Here is an 11,323-nt window from a genome sequence, read left to right as displayed (position 1 = left end):
CCCCCAGTCCTCCCAAGACCTTCTGCTTTCCAGCTTCCTCATCAACTCCGCCCATGCTCGCCTCCAGGACTTCTCTAGAGTCTTTCCCATCCTCTGGAACTCTTTTACCCCAACCTGCCCGTCTATCTCCCAACTTGATTGCCTTTAGGCGATCCCTTAAGACTCATCTCTTCAGGGAAGCCTATCCCACCTCAACCTAACCGCTCAACCATCACATTCTCAAACTAGTCATCCCCACGCAGCTACTCCTCATGTATCACTTCCCCCTCCCTTTTAGATTGTAATAAGCCCTCAGGGGCAGGGCCCTCCTTACCATCTTGTCTTGAATTGTATTGTGACTGTGATGTCTTCCTTACATTGTAAAGCGCTGCACAAACTGTCGCTATATAAATCCTGTTCAATAATAATGTAAAATCTCTGCGTACCTTAAAGTGACATTAAACCCTCAGATTTTTTAACATAAAACAATACTGTAATGTGTGCCTTACTGTAATCCATGATTGTTTCCCTTCTCTTTGCTGCTCTTCCTTTTAAATCCTCATGTCTTCTCATGCTGGGCAGAACTTCTGTTTTGCAGCAGACTGCCTTGTCTCAGGAATGGATAATACGGTGTCTGTGTATTAGTTTCTATAGGCTTGTAACCTGAGCCAGCACTACAGGAGGAGGCCCTGAGCTGCAAAGGGAAGTTCTGCAGAGCATGAGAAGACATGAGGATTTAAAAGGAAGAGCAGCAAAGAGAAAGGAAACAACCATGGATTACAGTAAGGCGCACATTACAGTATTGGTTTATGTTAAAAAATCTGAGGGTTTAATGTCACTTTAAGGTACCCATTAACCACATTTGTGCTGCAGTTGATGTTATGGTGTCTCTCCGGTCCTTCACATATAGGGGGAGGGGAGGTGTTTGTAAAAAAAAAATAAAAAAAAAATACCAAAGTGGTAGTTTTTACCACGTGAGGTGGTCAGATGACAGCTATCACCTTCTGAAGACCAGGTGTTTTGCTTCCAGCTCTTTCAATGACATTGGCAGTTAATCAGTGTGGTACATCTAGGCATAAGTACAACCTGGAGAGGGAGTGCACCTCTAAATTTCGGCATAGATCAATTCCTCCAGATCATGGATAGGGATGTTTCGGTATCTTTTTCCATGAATAAATTCCTGTCATCACTATATAAAGCAATCGCGTATCTAAACCCTCACATTTTTTTTGCATGTATCTACTGCTAGCATGCAGTATATATAAATCCAAAAAGTTAAAAAAAATAAACGCTTTAACAAATGTTTAAACTTACCCTGTCTTCGCCGCGCGCTCCCGCCTGAAAATCCGAAACTGCTCGGGCAGCCACAAAGAATCTTGAGGCGGGCGCATGCGCAGTTCGCATTTTCAGCCGGGAGACGAGGAGAGGCGCAAGGTAAGTCTATGGACGCCTGCACCCGCATGCAGACACTGGAAGTGCCAGCAAGGACAGAGGAGTCAGCGCTGGATCGGATGCACGTTCCAGTGCTGAAGAGAAGGCTGAAAACGACCGGAAAGAAGAGGAAGATCGTTTTAAGAGACCTCATGTAAGGTAAGTGCTGACATTAACATTGGGGGGAGGGAAAACATTTTTTTGACTTTAATGTCACTTTAAGCATTAAAAATCATTCCTTAAGCTTTATCCAGTAACTCTGCCTAGGCTGAGATGATGCCATTAGTGTGCTGCAGACGGGAGGAAGCCACACATTGGGATTTATATGATTCAGTCACCTCTGAGCCAGCATCTCGGTCCAGGAAGTAGATGATGAACAAAAGACGGCTCTGTCCATCTTCTATATCTGATGTTAAGACTTCTTAAGTTAGAGTAAAAAATGCCAAAGGCAGTTGTATTCCCTGAAACCGGAATGCACAACATATATACGCTTGCTAGCCTTATGGAGGTTCAAACTTATATCAAATGAAGTACATCAGGACAAACAATACAAGGTCAGATATATCAGTTAACCTCTCCTGGCCACCTTTTACTTTATGCCATGACACATGGCACTGGTGACACATCCGTGTACATAAAGCACACATCCTGAAGTGTTTCGGTAAGCCTTTGCGGCCGTTATGTGTTCTCTTGAATGTCCCACTTGCAATAAGACAGGCTTTATAGCACAATTAGGTGTAATAGCGGGAGATCTGCTGTCCTCTCTCCTCCACGTTGTTTGTGACTGCACTTCAGCCTCATAGCATGGTAATTGTAGCCTGGCTTACTGGGAAAACAATTATAGAGGAGAGAAAGCTTAAGACGATGAATCTGCCAGGGAGATAATCACGTTATGAAAAATGTATGCTGATGGATTCATTAGGAAGCGCTCACGCTGCCCTCCCGTGAAGATACTGCAGTTTATTGGAGCAAATTGAGGGCTGAATTCTCGCTCTGTAATAGATGATTATAAGGCTTGCTCAGGGCGTTTGCACCACCATAAAGAACTGATTATGGTTTCATGTAAAGTCTCTGGTATAAATTATTGTTGTGCATTGGCTCTCTTAATGGGAAGGAGGCTAGGTCACTCTATTAATTACAAGTCTTTGTGAAGAAAAGTAAAAGGGACACCAGAGTCAATGGAAGAAATAGATTTACAGTGTGTGGATTATTTTCAGTGGATCGCTATTGTTTTCTTCAAATTGAGTCAACGCAGGTTTTTTTTGTGACAATGAGACTGTCACAGGTCGGCTCAGTAGATTGGGAGGTGAGCGAACACATACCGCAGTTAGCTCCCCTCTCGATCCTGTCACGGCTCTCTGGCGTGACAGGGAGGGCTGGATTCCCCCCTCCCCGCTGCGACCCTCCAGCGCTGACTGGGGGAGGGGGCGGGTACAGCTGGCTCTGCCTCTAGATAGGCAGAGCCAGCTGTCACTCACGCAGCTGGGCGGATCCCGACGTCCAGGTCGGGTTCCGCTCCGGCTGCGGCGTCTCAGTATAACGCGAGCTGTAGCTCGCGGTATACTGAACCAAGGATGTCGGGAGGACGCTAGTTTGTGTCCTCCCCTTACCCGAAGGAGAACTATGGGGGAAAGCCTTAACCCCATAGTTCTCCTTTAAAGTCCAGGTCAACCACCCACCTTTTTTCTTTCTCCAATGGTAGGTAGGCCCTGCATGCTGGAGAGAAAAGTGGCAAGTAAGGTGGCACTGCTCTTTGCAGCATTCTCCTGGGCTCATTGGAACTGGTTTGAATGACGCTGAGCATTAATTGCTTAACATTGACACTGCATTACCATTGTTAACTAATGCATTCTATCATTTTTAAAGTGAACAATTAAACCCTGCTAGTGAACTGATGCACATCCCGGAAACACTGCAGCTATGCTGCATTTAGAATATCTGCTCTATTTGCCCCTGTCAAGCAGCTGAAATATGTACTGCATATGTGCTGTTTTACCTGCTAAAAGTTTGTAATTTATTTCAGCTGCTCTTGTGACCTAGGTACCTCTGCCACACTGCATGGTCAGGTTCTGAGAAAATATATATACATTATATTGCCAAAAGTATTGGGACGCCCCTCTAAATCATTGGATTCAGGTGTTCCAATCACCTCCATGGCCACAGGTGTATAAAATCAAGCACCTAGGCATGCAGACGCTTCTATTTGTGAAAGAATGGGTCACTCTCAGGAACTCAGTGACTGGATGGCCCCTTCCTGTTCCAACATGACTGCGCACCAGTGCAAAAAGCAAGGTCCATAAAGACATGGATGAGCAAGTTTGGGGGGAGGAACTTGACTGGCCTGCACAGAGTCCTCACCTCAACCCGATAGAACACCTTTGGGATGAATTAGAGCCGAGACTGCGAGCCCGGCCTTCTCGTCCAACATCAGTACCTGACCTCACAAATGTGCTTCTGGAAGAATGGTCAAACATTCCCATAGACACACTCCTAAACCTTGTGGACGCCTTCCCAGAAGAGTTGAAGCTGTTTTAGCTGCAAAGGGCGGAGCCAACTCAATATTGAACCCTACGGACTAAGACAGGGATGCCATTCGAGTTCATGTGCGTGTAAAGACAGGCATACTTTTGGCAATATAATATAATATATATACATACATACATACATACATACATACATACATACACTGAGTGGCCAGATTATTATGATGTCTTTAAACACTTTAACAACAGCTGCTCTTGATCATGTAACTAATTCTGCTATTTTGCTGATACTCGCTCCATGGCTCCGAGCGCCAACAATCATCCCACGTTCAAAGGCTGTTAAATCGCGTTGTTTACCCGTATCTTCAGAAAAAAAATCACTTCTACTGTCGTGGTAAACAACCTGCCAAAAACGGTAACACAAAATATACGCTTATTTTCATCAACTTAAAAGTAAAAGTCCAAATCTTCAGAACAAATCACAGAAAATAAGTCTGTCTCACTGACGTGTTGAAAATAGAGGTAAACCGAAATAGAAAAAATTGTCAGGCCGAAACCGATACTGAAAATTGTTTTTATTTTAATTTTTTAATTTTTTTTTTTTTAACTTTTACATTTATTTTATGTTTTTTATTCATTTTTTTAATTAAATATTTTTATTTTTTACTTTTTGGGGCTTTGTGGAAATTATTAGGGATCTAGACAGACCCCTGATATTTCCCTTTTTAAAATAGAAAAAGAGATTGAGAACACAGAGTCCTCCATCTCTTTTTCTGTATCCACTGTTATCAATGAACAGGAATCCTCTATACTGAGTGTTCCTGTTGATAACTTGAGAATATAGTAATGTTTACTATATCCACAATTAGCGGTGCGAGAGAGCCCACGTCCTGTGACAGCGCTGTCTCCGCCCACACAACGCTCTGCCGAGCGGTGTGGGAGGAGAGACACCACTCTCCTCCCGCAGCGCTCGGCTGGCTGTCACTTTCTCTCCTCCCCGCTGGGACACAGAGCAGCGCCCAGCGGGGAGGAAAGAAATCACGGATACGCCGGCATTTAGCCAAAAGTGCCATTTTCGACCGATATATCAGTGCATCCCTAGTTGAAAAGGTCCTAAACCTGGGGGAATCCCTTCCCAGGAATACAAGTCCTGCCAGCAAGGCACAGCACGGCAATAGAGAACGTCTTTCTCTCTCACACACAGCTAATCACTTCCTCCTCAACTCCCATACTCCTGTCTGGGAGTTGCCGACTTTTAAACCCCTTCCTGTGGCAGGAAGGTTAACCCTGCGGCTGTCCTTAAAGGGACCACAACCCAAATAGGGGTGATGCATATCGCCCATCAAAGACCCAGCCTTGCCGCTTTTTTGCTCATCTGGTACTTCTATGGGCAGAAGCAGGCAAATGGAAAGCCATGCTCAGCAAATATTGTATCACACTATTATCAAGAAGTCATCTAAAGCAAAAATCCTCTTATTTTTCTGGTCCATCTTTCTTCTGCCCACAAAGAGATAATGTGAGATGACACTATTTTAATATATGCTTCATACATCATCATCCCACTGAAGACTCTTTATTTATAAAGACAAAAATGAGACAGAAAATATAAATTCAAAAGTGAGTCTTTGCAAATAAGAAGAAAAAAAAATGATTGGGCAACAACTTTTCCCTTTGTGTTTTGTCTTGTATTACTAGCCTTCTCAGCCTCTTAGGAACGTTTAAAGCTTGAATGATGCATCCTGGGTTGCACTCACTTTTGTGAGGAGTTTGAGTTTCAGATGCTGCAATCACCCCAAACAGATCACATACTGTTGCATAGTTCCCAGTATGATGTTTGGTTATACATTCCTGCACACAGACCTCCCATCCCGATCCTGCACAGCTATATATTTCTACCGACCCGTTTTCTTCACTGACCCGATCGGCTCTTAGGGGACGCCTTCTCCTGCTCACCGCTTCCGTGAGTTCATGAGGCAGCCGATGCTGCTCTATTTCGTGCAGCCCGGCTCGCCTTGCGGTTTTGGGGGTGGCATTTTCGCCGCCCCCCTCAGCTATTTATACTATGTCTCCATGCTTTATGTATTGATTTACAGAAACCTGATTTTCAAGGTTGGGTTATTTGGTTTAAAAGCAAGTTCACCTAATAAAGTATTAGAACAAATTAAAATAATTAGCCTATTGTGTCTCTACTGTCTAATTCAGCCTTTTTCAACCAGGCTTGTTTGGAACCCTAAGGTTCATCCAGAAGGAACAAGGGGTTCATTGTGCAGTAGCAGGTTGTCCTCCCACTTGAAAGTGCCTGTATAGTTCTTACCAAGGTGTGTTTGCAGAGCTAGGGGCATGGAAAGAGTAGAGACCCTTGTTGAAGGTAAGTAAATTGTGAAACCAATGATCTCTTAACTGGCCACCAATGTAAGGTGGTTCATCTCCTTTGGCCACCGATGTAAGGGGACACATCCCCACTGGTCGGCAATGTAAGGGGGCACATCTCCATTGGCCACCAATGTCAGGAGGTTCTTTTCTACTGGCCACCAATGTAAGGGCATCCTTCTCCACTGCCCACCAATGTAAAGGCGACCTTGTCCACTGGCTACCAATTTGAGAGGCCCCTACGTTTTTCACCATCTGTTTTTTCATTTCTGGACACAATTTTTATTTCACAATTGTTACTGAAAATAATATTGTTGTGTATATAGTAGGGAGATGTCTCTAAAAAAATAAAAAACCCTCTTGATGTCAAATACTCTCAACTTACCGTATTTTTCGCTCCATAAGGCGGTGAGCATAAGACGCACCAAGGGAGGGTAGGGTTCTGTGTAGTTCCTGACAGCTGAGACGGGTGGCGTTGGTGATTACTGCGCCACGGTCTCAGTGATAAGAAAAAAGTGGTACATGCATGAATCCATAACTAGCCTTTATAGCAGGGAGCACAATGGGAAGGCTTACAACAATACAAAACACAAAAATTCCCCAGCCCCAACCTGCCAGCCAGCCTGCAACCAAACAAGTAGCCCTGTCAACAGTATGCGTTAAAATCAGAGGTTTTAGTTGCACAAACTTTTGGCCAAAAATATGTAGAAGCCACACTGCCGCGCCAAGGCACCTCTGCAAAGTGTGGTCCTAACTCTATGTATCTGAGTCTCCCCATTGTGCTCCCTGCTATAAAGGCTAGTTATGGATTCATGCATGTACCACTTTTTTCTAGTTTGACTATTTTTGGTTAGGGGGATGCACTGGGGTCCCAGCGTGCATTTTTAGTTGCTGGGCCCCCAGTGCGTCCCTGCACCTTATTAGGAGGAGTAGGCTACCTCCAGGTACACCTGCATGCAATCTATCGACTTCATTAATATGCTCACACTTGGAGACTCAGATACATAGAGTTAGGACCACACTTTGCAGAGGTGCCTTGGCGCGGCAGTGTGGCTTCTACATATTTTTGGCCAAAAGTTTGTGCAACTAAAACCTCTGATTTTAACGCATACTGTTGACAGGGCTACTTGTTTGGTTGCAGGCTGGCTGGCAGGTTGGGGCTGGGGAATTTTTGTGTTTTGTACGGTCTCAGTGATCACACAGAGCAGATGAAGAACGGACGCTCTTCGTCTGCTCTACGGGCTCTATGGTGAGCTTCTATGCCGTTATATAATATTATATATATGTATATATACATATGTATGTATAACTTACTGATCACTGTTATGTACTCTGAGCTGTAGACATAATCATTTTTAGAAGGGGTTTCCTGAGACCTGAACATTTTTAGGGTTCCTCTGTGGTAAATGGTTTAGAAACACTAGTCTAATTAGTCATAGTTAGAAGTGTGCGGCTGAGGAGGTAGTTCAGTAGCAAAGAGCCTTTTCGTTCTCTAGCTCCTTTTGTGAAGAAGTCGACTTTTCACCTCTTCAGAAAAGTGTATTTTGGTCCAGTAATACAATAATTCCCAGCAGGCTCTGCCTTTACTGGCACAGTTTGAGCTGCAAGCTCCTGTCCTGTCTTGCCAATTAATAATTTAGCGCTGCAGCTCCTTATATTACCAGGCGGAAGGAAAGAGCAGGCCAGCAGCTAGAGCTTTTCCTTGTTAAGCACTGGAAAGTTGACGGTTTGGTTCTTTTCCCGATCTTATCGCATTGGCCGAATTAACCCCCAGGTGTCCGTTTTTGTTGGCCACAGGCATCATTGCACTGACAACTGTGTGTTATTTTAAAGCCTCTGGGATCTGTTTCTATTTAAAGGAATAGCTTTCTATACAATTTAATTCCAGAGAAGAATTCAAGACCATCTGAAATGTTAGTCACAGCAAGTGTTGTTAAAGCAAAGCTGTCACTGTCCTCAGCTAAAAGAAGACTAGGCATCACCTAAGTGCTGTGTGGTGTCCTTTTGGCTAAGATTAAGTGTAGTATCTGTTCTTATCAGTGTTCAGGAGGGCAAATGTGCCACCGTTCTGGCCTTTTGAATGGCTGACTGCAGAGTGTCCTATCTGCGTTGATGGAGATCCTAAAGAGTCCTGGTCGTGGGAAGGAAACCGTAAGTGAAGTCCACTCACGTAAGAGTGGTTGGTGGGAGTACGTCCCTATTGTCTGGGCTCTGGCAGGGCCCAGTGGCTCCTGATATGAATGGGTCTACATGGTCTAGTCATCGGCTGGAAAGGCAGAGAGTCTGGTGTCAAGCACCCCCCAGAAGTGGCGACTTGTGGTTGCCTGAGTAGCACTTGTGGGTTTGGGACCCCACTAGTGTAAATGGCACTTTGGTCAGGACACCTATTGCTTTTTTCTGCACCTCATCTCTTGGGTTAGGCCTTATCACTGGTCCAGTGATCATTTTTATAATGGGCCGTAAGGGCTAGCTATTGTATTGCACATTGGTGCCTATTATTTTTTTCTCCACTGTATGTGCACTTTCACTTTTTATTTGTGTACCTTTTCACTCCACAAGATGGAGAGTGTGGGTCTTCGGGCTTATCTGGAAATCTAGGTGGAGAATGTGTGGCCATTAGGTTCCTTCCTCCCCTGAACTGGGGGGGAGGGTGGATCTCTCTTTGGGAGAGCCCTCCTAACCTAGTATGCAGTGGCTGGCTTCGGCTGGCCATTAGGAATGGGCCCGTCTGGTTTCTGCCAGGTGGACACGAGTGCCTTGCCCCCGTGTGCGTTTCACATGCATTTTTTTTCACTTTTGGGTGTTTGCACGCACCGCTGGCTTTTAAAAAAACCTTTTCTTCAGGGGGCTGTTGTCATCGAAAAAAATGCACTTTGCATGCTTTCCGATAACAATAAAAGACCATGTGCTTGGTCATGTGATCTTTGCTTAAAGTGACGACAAACTCAGGAGTTAAATCTTAAAAATTCATTCAAGAACCTTAACTACTAACAAAAATTTATCTTATGTGTGTATCACACGGCTGTAGATCCTCAAATCATCTCTGAATTGGTGCTGACACTGTTCTTCCTTCTGGAGGGGGGCTACTTTTGTTCCCCATGGTCCCTGTGTGTGTTGTATAGTAGTCACCGCTGTTTTTAGACAGTTTTTCTAAAACAATATCGACTAATGATTTCAGGAGCATCAAAGCTAGGTCCCAGCTGCAACCGTGCAACCCTGGTAGTTCTCATGAAAATGCCAAGTATCGGCATTGGTACTCAAAGTATCTGTGCATTCCTATTTTTAAGATTTCATTCCTGAGTACAGTGTTAAAGCCGTGACACACTGCACGCGAAGCAGCGCGGAGCGGTGGCGCGCTGCCTTTGCGAGCAGTGTGTCATGTCACTTTTCTTCTCGGCACCTCAGCTGGCGAGTGCTCGCAGAGCTGAGCGTGCCGAGATGAACAATTTCAACTTCAGCCAATCGGCTCGCGCGTATAAACCGGCGCGACGGGATGCGACGTCTGGCCGGTTGTTACAGACAAGCCGATTGGCTGAAGGTGCAGTCAATCATCTGACTGCACTCAGCTCACACACTGCAGGCAAAGCTCCGTGCCAGATAGCTTTGCTTCGCTCTGCACGGCTTCGCGTGCAGTGTGTCACGGCCTTTACTTTATTGCTAGCAAACATATGATTGCATAATATGTAATTTTTGCCTTTGCCGGAGTTGCTTTGAACTCTACCTAAAAATACATGGCAACCGCAAAATCTATAACCAGCCTTTGTAGCAAGGTGCACATAGAAGGGCTTACAACAATACAAAACACATAGGTTTCCCTGCACACTTAGACAAAGCAATTTGTTATGTTGCAGGCTAGTGGCTATCAGTATACGTTAAAAACAGAGGTTTTAGTTGCACACATTTTGTAAAATATGTGGAAGCCGCACTGCCTCTGTGTAGTGTGGTCTTAACTCTCAATTTCTGTGAGTCTCCATATTGCAGCATTTTTAAGGCGTAGATAAATTGAATGCAGGTATGCCTGGAGGGAGCCCACTTCTCAAAGGCGCACTGGGGGCCCCAATATGCATTTTGAATTGCTGGGCCTTCAGTGAGTCTCTATGCCTTTTAAGGAGGAGTGCGCTCCCTCCAGGCATACCTGCATTCAATTTATCAACTGCTGTAAAAATGCTCCAATATTGAGACTCACAAAAATTAGAGTTAGGACCATGCTGCACAGAGGAGCCTTGGCGGGGCAGCGTGGCTTCCACATATTTTGCAAAAGTTGTGCAACCGAAACCTCTGTTTTTTTTAAGCATTGTGTTAGACAGGGCAATTTGTTTTGTTGCAGGCTAGTTGGTAAGTGTGCTGGGAGATTTGTGTTTTGTGTTATTCTCTATGGGACTCTTGGTGATGAGGCTGGGCTTGGTGCAAACATAGTTTGCCTGAGTTTATCTATGCCTGCTCAAATCTCCAACCGCCACCCCCTCCTCCCGACCCAATCAGTGTTGGAAGTTGCAGTGGGGCCATTCCCTGCCCTTTTGTGCCATATGGCTGCAGGGCAGGGAATGTGCCTCCCTGCAACTGATTGGGTGAAGAGGAGGGGCAGTGCAGTTGTATCCAGGTGAACTGCATCAAGCCCAAGCCATCTCTACTGACTGTAGGTACAGTTTACACTACCACTCCACCTAAATCTCAGGTGGTGTTTGGGGTAGTTTAGGATCAAGTTTCTGCATGGTAGAGTATGCATATACAGCAAATGCAAATCTACCCAAAGGGCCTCTGTTTTTATATTTTTGCACGCTCCTTTCAGGGTGAGATAACATCATTTTTTTCTGATGAAGTTAAAATTAGGTCCAGTCCCCTGCACTGGCTTCTATGCAGTCAGCCCACATTGTGCCTTGTACTGTTTGGATGCGGATAAGCTGTACTTCATAAGCTGCTCTGTGATTGATGCAAGTCATTTAGCAGCTGCAAATTGTAGGTTAAAGAGCTGCTTGTTACTATTTTGGAACACAGAGAGCATTTCAGTCCTCTGGAAAGAGATGACACAGTACATGCTCTGTGTGTGTGTGTGTGTATAT

General features: G+C 44.8%; 1 protein-coding gene across 1 annotated transcript in view; it reads left to right on the top strand.

Annotated features, from left to right (window-relative positions):
* WDR7 (WD repeat domain 7) overlaps nucleotides 1-11,323 on the top strand; it is a 348,971-nt gene that overhangs the window by 70,113 nt on the left and 267,535 nt on the right. The gene's annotated exons all lie outside the window — the stretch shown is intronic.

Source organism: Nanorana parkeri, unplaced genomic scaffold (genome assembly GCF_000935625.1).
Source record: "Nanorana parkeri isolate BGI_ZX_2015 unplaced genomic scaffold, ASM93562v1 scaffold61, whole genome shotgun sequence".
NCBI lineage: Eukaryota > Metazoa > Chordata > Amphibia > Anura > Dicroglossidae > Nanorana > Nanorana parkeri.
The sequence above is the reverse complement of the archived record's forward strand: the minus strand, read 5'-3'. Positions and strand labels throughout refer to the sequence as shown.